The sequence below is a fragment of the Armigeres subalbatus genome, chromosome 1, assembly GCF_024139115.2.
Source record: "Armigeres subalbatus isolate Guangzhou_Male chromosome 1, GZ_Asu_2, whole genome shotgun sequence".
Lineage (NCBI taxonomy): Eukaryota > Metazoa > Arthropoda > Insecta > Diptera > Culicidae > Armigeres > Armigeres subalbatus.
In genome coordinates this window covers 184,731,321-184,741,183 of record NC_085139.1, presented here as the reverse complement: position 1 = coordinate 184,741,183, position 9,863 = coordinate 184,731,321, and the positions used below count along the sequence as shown (strand labels likewise).

General features: G+C 37.9%; 1 pseudogene; it reads left to right on the top strand.

Moving 5' to 3' along the window:
* The first annotated feature begins 7,317 nt into the window (after positions 1 to 7,317).
* Positions 7,318 to 8,053, top strand: LOC134206813 (uncharacterized; annotated as a pseudogene).
* Positions 8,054 to 9,863: the final 1,810 nt, after the last annotated feature.

Genomic DNA, 9,863 nt, shown 5'->3' with positions numbered 1-9,863 from the left:
ATAAATGGGTGAAAAAAATTAACAATAATTTTTTCTTCATTTGGAATAGTTGCTTTTTCATAGAAATCCCTTAAATATCTTTATCTTTCGTGTTTTATTGTAGGTAAGAAGAATATTTTGCTGAAAGTATCATTTGTTATGTTTATAATTTTAAAATTTCTAGAAAATGGAACGATGGATTGCAGCAAGGATCCACTGTTTGCTTCTTCTACTGCTATGCTACTGTTAGGTGCAGGGTGTTGAAAATCGGGAACATCCGACAACAAGGAAAATCCGCAACATCCACAACGACATCTGGAAACAAGTTCTTCCGATACTCGTCTTAAGACACGATTCGTTCTTCCAGCACCAAAGCAGGAAATTAGAAAACCTCCTGCTAACTGAGAAGAAATAGCAATCAAAGTCCGTCGTTGTATTGAGACGGATCGGTCTCCCACATTTTACATCGGTGGAAGTTGCTCTTTTGAGCACTGTTGAAGAGGAGGTCATGAAGTCAATCATGATATGTGACGGTTCACCCGAAGAAAACAGTTGTTGATCAACCCACTGCGTTAATTTCATAATATGACTTGTACTGGCACCACAACCGTCAGCAGACGAACTACGGTTGTCGGAGAATTTCCCATCACAACAGCGTCCATAGTTATCGAGCGAGTGCTCGATTTGCTTCATATTTACCAGGAACACCAGATTACCATGTTGCTTCAACACAAAACACCATCATATTTACATTATCCGTTAGTCGATCAGCAGTCACTTTGAGCTGGTCCTCACTGCTCTGATATCCAATCCTCCGTCATCTTCCCTGCCGATATCAAACGTAGGTTCCAGTAACACTTTGAAATCAATAATTATCCGTGCAACCCTTGTCTATGATGATAAGGAGCAGCTGGAGGAGTGCAAAAAAAAAACGTTCGTGCTATTCTCGTTTCTGGTAAGTACTACCTTTGATTTATTATCTAATGAGACTATTTGGGCACCACCGCTATTTCCGCCCAACGTTATTTGATTTGAATACGACTGAGTCATGAACGCTGGGACGTAAACAAACAGTCATTCTCCGTATACCAATGAATCTCACATTCTTTCTTTCTTTGTTGCTTGTTCCAGACTAAAGAGCTTGAATGATTGTCTTTCAGCATTCAGAAAAACCGTCGGCCAGTTAAATCACCAAAACGGTAAAATTTTAAACTTCATAATTCCGCAGCTGGAGGTTGCCAGGATAGTGCAGGGGTGCAGGGCGCTACTGGTACCGTACATAGTGTACTCGTGTGTATTGAATATTTTCCGGAGAATGCACGAAGAAGCACTGCAGTCCTCCCAACCCTCTGCTGGGCTTCGGAATTTCTATAATTGCGGTACCATCGCACTCGACATATTCACAGGTAAAACTCATTATGATACACTACCGCTATCTCAAAATTAATAATATTCTTTTGTCACGAATTCCAAGGGGTGGTCTGAATTCAGGACCAACCGCTGCACAGTTCTCGTTACAATCCACAACGGATTCTAGATTGAGCAGGAATGTACAGCGAAGCCATTTTCTCATCTCTAACGTGAAATTCGGACGACCGCTTCTGTGCGTGTGCCAAAGACCCACACATTAGTATGCTGCAAAACTCCGAGGCCGATAAAGTTCTACGGTGTGTTCTAAAAGCTTCAACCAGTCGTAGAAAAAATACTTTTCAAGCTCCAACAAAACATCTTCTCGATACTCGATACTATTTACATGCTGCCTCACTTGCGTAACGGATCATCCTCGTGGAAGTGGCCGTATAATGGTGACCTGAAGAATAAATAGATCGAATAAACTGGAAAGGAGACAAAATCATACAACAAGATGCAAGATGTAGAAATCCAAGATGGAAATGTAACGAGACCTGAAAGGGAGGCTGATATTCCGTTTTTGCATCAAGGGCTGGTATTTGATGTTGCTATCGCGAACTTTGAAGTTTGGTGAGTTATTCAGATAATGAATTATTAGCGGTGGCTGATTTCAACCCGCCACTGTCATCCAAAAACGCTATAGTATATGCGCAAAATAGCCAACATGAGTTAACCACAGAAATTTGATGGCGAAAGACATCTAAGGGGGTTATTCTCACCGGTAGGAACTTTCACGAAAACTATTTGGTACCAGTTAGGGAAGGTGTTGCTACTACGCTACCAAATATTTTTCGATTAATGTATTTTCGAGATATAACCATTAGATGCCATTCGCCTGATTTCAAAGTTAACTCTGGTTGCCCGCTAGCGCACGCTCCAAAGCAGGCGATTCATTGAAATTTAATGATTAGACGGCATAATGAATCGCCTGCTTTTGCGTGCTTACAGCGGCACATCAAGTTAACACAATCAGTATGGCGAAAGAGCATCAGGTTCGATTTCTCAAAATTAAGCACCTTTATCGAAAAATTTCGGTAGGCGGGTAAGCACCATCCTACATAACCAGTACCACATATTTTCGAAAAGTTCTAGTTCGAAAACCGCTGGATGTCTTTCATCTCTATTCGGAATACTCATGCTATATTGCGCATATAATAAACTTGGATGTAACGGCAGTAATCAGCCACTGCTTGAACCATGACATTGATTATATTTTCAGGGCTTGGTGCGGCCGGTCGCAACGGTTTGACCGATCGATCGAATAACATCCGGCGCAGCCATCATGGATCAAGCTGTCACTATATATTATATATTATTGGATCCTGGTGGTCCTTTATTGTCATTTACTGATTCGGTCTTGCTGCGATTGATCTTCAACTAAGGAACTGAATGTATTCGATATTCAGTTCGCCTGATATGATACCATCAGATCCTGTACCAAATGATGAGTCTCCCAACTGCTGGTAATGCAGTAATGCCAATCATCAATCAACAAAATAACTCGAACTATTCAATGAATATAGAAATGCGTATTAACAACAATAAAATTATTGTTTGATATGTATATATTTTTTATATTTTTATTTTTCTTGATTTTTTTTCAAACCAAGACAAACAAATATTACCCATACTTGGGCCAATTTCACTTATAATGGGTACCCATTAATAGGTAAACATTACCAATATTTATATGAACCACTAGTACTCAAATATGGGTAAATGGTATTTCACCCATAAATTCGATCAATCAATCAATCAATCAAAGCAATTTTCGTTAGCAGAACCAATCATCAATCAATCGATTAATCGCAATCAATCAACTCAATCAATCGATCGATTAATCAATAAATCATTCATTTAATCAATCAACTGCCGTCTACGCATATTTGTCCCATGTTTACTGGGAATCCTATGTACATGGGGCGATTGTTATAACGGCAGTCCATCAATCAATCAAGCCTCAACCCATTAAATCAATCATTCAATCAGCCCTATCGCAATAGCAATCAACAAATCATCCACTTTGTGGGTGGTGTAAAAATTCATTCAGTTTTGTGGTTCTTGTATAAGTAGGGCCCTCCTTGGTCAATCAATCAATCAATCGATTAATCAACAATCAATCAACTCAATCAATCGATCGATTAATCAATAAATCATTCATTTAATCAATCAATGCCGTCATACGCATATTTGTCCCATGTTTACTGGGAATCCTATGTACATGGGGCAGATTATGCTATAACGCAGTCATCAATCAATCAAGCCTCAACCATTAAATCAATCATTCAATCAGCCCTATCGCAATAGCAATCAACAAATCATCCACTTTGTGGGTTGTAAAAAATCCATTCAGTTTTTGTGGTTCTTGTATAAGTGGGGCCCTCCTTAACCGTGCGGTAAGATACGCGTTTACAAAGCAAGTCGAAAGTTCGATTCCCGATGCTGAACTAAGTTTTTATAATTTTGCTTAAATTTTGTGTTGGAATTAGAAACAATTTTTACTTATTTTCTTTAAAATGAACATTTAGATTGCGAGACGAGCCAGCCTAGGGTTGAATGTCTCCTAAATAAAGACATAACAAAATTTGGGTTTAATTGATATGCAATATTGGTTTCCAGTATTATTGGATTGAACCGCTACCACCATACTGGTCAAACAACTCACAATCTGATGTGCAATGCTAGGTTAGCGAATGGAACTTTCTAGTGCATATTATCCCTACTAGTGCAATACGATACTCATTAGCGCAAGTATGTGAATATACACCAGCACGCGTAGATCAAAATTTACCACCATGGTATTGTACACTGTTATTCACCTGCATTACCATGGGTACTGCGCAGCGGAAAATAAATCGACAAACGCTCCGCTGCCGGTACAGAAAGTAAAAACACTGGAAAAGTCTTGCCTGTGCTTGAGCGAATATATGCAATCGGACAGAAGGCTCAATCCTTCCATTCCATTATTAGAGAAAAGTGGAACAAGATTATGGTTCTTACTACGAGTAGGGGAAAGACGGCTTTGGCAGGTTTTGTTCTATTATTGGCAGGGGTTTCGTCGACCAAATTTTATGAAATTTCGCTACAATATTCTTTGATATGCAAAGAATGTTTAGGCCAATTGAGCTTAGTTGGTCAAAAAACCTCCAATAATGAAATCACGCTCATCATTCCCCGTAATCTTCAATAGTAAAATCGAACCTAACTCTTAAACAAAATACTCTGGACGAGTCAGGTGTATAAATAACGGTAAAATTTCATAATTGTCGTTCTATCAGATAAATGGAAAGGATTTTGTTAGCTTTCAGTTTGTATGTTTGTATTTAACAGAGAAACCGTTAGGCGAACATTTGTCTGAACCAGAAACCCTTAACCTATAAGCAGGCTCACAGGCCGAAATGGTGACAGATTTCGCCGCATGGTTACGCGTCATCCTGGGCACAATAGCACTCCTCCCAGTAGCCCCGTTCTCGTAGACGCATTGCACATGCGGTGACACCACTCCGATACCGGGCGCACCGTCGGATCACCTCCGGATCTTTGCTGCTCGAACCATGTAGTATCCTGTTATACATAGCAAAATAAATTCACTGATAAATAAACAAAAGGTATCTTACCATGTTCATTTTGTCGGCATATAATACCTACAAGGCATTTCGCAATTCAACCCACTGCTATTTAAATTAACGAGAATTTCTTATGGTCGATTTCGGTGATCTACTGATTTTGAATCAGAAACACCATCAGAGGTAAACAAAATGGAAATGACAACTGTTGTCAAACTGACGCTGATTCGAATTGAGGGCTTCTCAATGGTCGAGTGATTGTAATAATTGTAATCAGCTCCCCAGGGGATATAGTGGTGCCCGGAAAAATGGCCACCCTCCGTCTATGTATTCGTCAATGGTTAAACGCCGGGGTCAACCAGGCGAATCAGCTCCACGCTCGCCATAATGGCGGATGCTATAAATATTTTGACAGTAACTTCAGACATTGAACTGAAATTCTGTTTAGCAAACATGAAACTTTGGTAACCAATACCTACGAGTTGTTTATTTATTGAAATGAAAATGATTTTTATTAGAGAAGCTGCAGCTTTTCGATAAAAACTAAATCATTTACTAAAATTTTTCATGCATTTCAGAAACGAATAAGGTGCATGAAATTGACTGAATCTATAATTAAGGCGTTGAATGCAGTTTCTAGCATACCAGGTTCCAGATCTCCACAATTGCATAAATATCATTCTGTTCGTCAAAGGTTTCGACTGTAGAGATGGAAAATGCGAAACTACGTTAGAAATTTCTGATTAATTCGCATTCCAAGCATCATAGAATATTGCTCTTTAGCTTATTATTAAGGCTAAATTACAGTTCGGAAAACGTGTCGTGAGATTTGCCCCATGCATTTCAAGGGGCCTTTGAATCCCCTCTTAATTTAACTAGCAGCCTTCCCCAATCGTATTCTAAATTATACCCATTTTTATTTATTAAATATGCGATAAACTTATAACAAACATAGAAAATAACAGAAATAAAGTTTATAGAAACAAAATTACTAAATGCCTTTTGAAATGTTTTTTAAGACGAACAAAATTAATTGTATACTTAATGCTAATGACAATTCAGTTGATTTACAATATAATTTTCCAAACTGCAAAACTTAGCGCCTAGTTTTGAGCAATTTGAGATGGTGAAATAAAATAAACCAGATAGTAATTCACCCCAATCGTTAAACGATAATATTTAATTATTTCTAAGTCGACTAAGTCGAGTCAAGTACGAGACAATGAAGCAGACCTTACTAGGGTCATATGTATCTGTCATGGTACAATTAAGTGGTGGAATTAAATTTGCTAAACTCGTCTTATGACAAGTCTTAAGTAATGTTAAACGACCAGAATATTTCTTTGGTGATTTCAGTTGGCCTGTCCAGAAATAATTAAATTGTATCGTTTAACATGATGCCATTACTATCTGGTTTATTTATTTCTCACCATCAAATAACAAACTTATTTTGCGTTTAGAAAATATGTGATTCTATTATCAACTGAATTTTCACATTAAGTATAAAAATAATTTTGTTCGTTCAAGACTGAGCACGAAGGAATTTCTTTGAAAATGCATGGGGCACATCTCGCACGTTTTCCGAACTGTAATTTAGCTTTAATAATAACTCACGAGCAATATTCTATGATGTTGGAAATGCGAATGAGTCAGTGAAAATTTTAACGTAGTTTCGCATTTTCATCTCTACTTCAGAGCCTTTGACAGGCCGAATGATATTCTTGTATTCAGGAACCTGATATCTAGGAACCGCATTCAACGTTTTTATAGATTCAGTCAATTTCATGCACCTTATTCGTTTCCTGAAATATATGAAATAATTTTAGTAAATGATATAGTTTTTATCGAAATGGCTGGCTTCTCTAATAAAAATTCATTTTCATTTCACAATAAATAAACAACTCGTAGTATTGGTCACCATAGTTTCATGGTTGCTAAGCGAAATTTCAGTTCAATGTCTGGAGAAGCAGTTACTGTCAAATATTTATAGCATCCGCCATTATACGAGCGTGCAAACTGATGTCATTTGTAACTTCAAATCTTAGTTTAATTTATTTCAGAGTGTGGGGAGTGACGGATTACAATAATTACAATCCATACGACCATTGAAAGCCCTCAATTCGAATCACGTCAGTTTGACAACAGTTGTTCATTTCCATTTTGTTTACCTCTGATGTGTTTCTGATTCAAAATCGTAGATCACCGAAACGACCACAGACAAACCACAAGTAAGTTTGGGTCTTCCTAACCCTTTCAGGCAGAACGACTCCAACATTCATGGCGACGAAATGCAGTTTGTTTTGATCCCGCAGGATTTGTTATTTCTTAGAATCTCTCCGTTTTGCGAATATCCATTACGAAAATGAATCCTACAGTAAAAGCCGTTATCATCTCTATTTTGTTTAGCTCAGCCCTCGCCATGTTTGCTATAGTGTTCCTCACCGACGGATCCCAAGGAGTGGACAATTGTGGCGCATACAAGAAATTCAATCGAACGCAGAATATTGCCATCGAGTGCACAGCGATGGAGTCAAACATGCCGGTTCGTTCTGCATGAAGGTGGTACATCAGAGCCCTCGAGGATTTATCTGGGACGGCCGATGGCGTCAGGTGATCGACGGTGCGCCTCGGTATCGGAAACTGGTGTCACCGGCTGTGCAACTGGGGCGTCTACGAGAACGGGGTCTACTGGGAGGTGCTATTGTTGTTGCTGCCAATGGAATGGAAGGATCAGGACCCTTCTGTCCGATTGCATATATGTATCTGCTCAGGCACAGGCATAAACTTTTCCAGTGTTTTACTTTCTGTACCGGGCAGCGGAGCGTTTGTCAGTTTGTTTTCTGCTGCCGCATTACCCATGGTAATGCAGGTGTTTAACAGTGTACAATCCATGGTGGTAAAAATTTGATCTACGCGTGCTGGAGTATATTCACAATACTTGCGCGCTGATGAGTATCTGTATTACACTAGTGGGACAATATGCAATACAAAGTTCCATTCGCTAGCCTAGCATTGCGCATCAGATTGTGAAGTTGTTGACCAGTATGGTGGTAGCAGTTCAATCAATAATACTGGAAACCAACATTTATAACAATTAACCCATTTTTTATGTCTATTATACTATGACACACTGGTGGTATAAGTACCATGGTCAAAGATTCTTGAAATAGGTACCATACTAATTATTGTCTTTATCAAAGATAATCTTGGAATCATTTTCTTGTTCTCTTGTACCATGGTACAAATACACAGTGTCCTTATAATAAGGAGACTTTCAGCCCTAGGCTGGCTCGTCTCCACCAATCTAAACATTCATTTAAAGAAAATAGTAAAATTGTTCCTTTTAAAGCAAATATTATTATAATAAAACTTAGTTCAGCATCGAAATTGAACCTTTCGACTTGCTTTGTAACGCGTATCTTACCGAAGGGAAGCCAAACTTATACAAGAACCACAAAACTGAATGGATTTTTTACTACCCACAAAGTGGATGATTGATTGATTCTTTGCGATTGGGCTGATTGAATGATTGATTTAATGGATTGAGGCTTTTTAGTTGATGGACTGCCCATCGCATCTGCCCCATGTACAAGATTCCCGTAAACGATGGACAAATAGTATGATGGCAGATTGATCAATCAAATGAATGATTAATTGATTAATTGCTTGAATGATTGGGTTGATTGATTGATTGATCAGATAATATTGATTGATAGATTGATTGATTGGTTTGATAATTCGTTGATTGATTGATTGTTTGCGTTTGTTGCGATTGATTGATTCGGTTGATTACGATTGATTGATTGGTTTATTGGTTTTAATTGAATGATTGTTCAGGAATTGATTGAATGAATCATTGATTGAGTTGATTAGCAGTTGATAGAATTGAACAAATGGTTGATTGGGATGTTAGTTGATGGAATGATTGGATTGATTGATTGAATTGGGTTGATTATTTATTGATAGTTGATTGAATGACTGATAGATTAATTGATTGAGATGATTGTTGGTTGGTGATTAATTGATCGGTTGATTGTGGCGATCGATTGTTTGAATGATTCATTGATTGATTGCTAAATTAATTGAAATGGTTGATTGATTGATTGTGTCTATTTTCCGATGAAAACTGGCCAGCGAACAGTTAAACATGTAGGTAGTAGTTTCGCCCTTCATCATTGTGTGACATAATCCAATATTCGTATAAGTATTCCTCGGTTACAGCTCCTCGAAGTTATCTCAGAGTTATTAAATAGAACATATATGCGGGCTGTTCATATACCAGTGGACACTTAGGTGGAAAGAGGGTATGGTATGGCAGTGTTAAATCTGAATAAGTCTGCAAAAGTTTTTGAAAAAAGGTGTCATTCCTGCTTATACGCTTATACTTTATAAATGTACATACCTACATCAAGTTGTCATTGATCGGATGAGCAAGTTGTGCACAATTTAGCGAGATAACGAGATGCTTTGATACGCCACTCGAATGAAAGTCACAGCGCATTTCCATCGTTACCTCGGACCTGAAAACGATCAAACGGGTTTGATCCATATGTGGTCACCCTAAAAGATGAGTGGATGAAAAACAATTAGAAACATAGAATATAAATATGCAATCGAACCGAATTGGAAATAATTGGAATTTCAATATGTTTTATATGGTGGACATCTAATGCGATGGTTTTCTACACTCTGCCTAATAATAGTTTTAGAATTCCACTAATAACGTAGTTGTGCCCTAGTTACGACTTTAACTAAATGATTGAATTTGTGTTATCATTCGGTATATGATTTATTGCAACTTCTAGCGCTATACCTCCGTTGAGAAATTCAGCAACAAACTGTTAAACAGAGTTGTGCACTTCAACAAAGTTCACCATATAACACATTTTAAAATTGCTTCTGAAATAA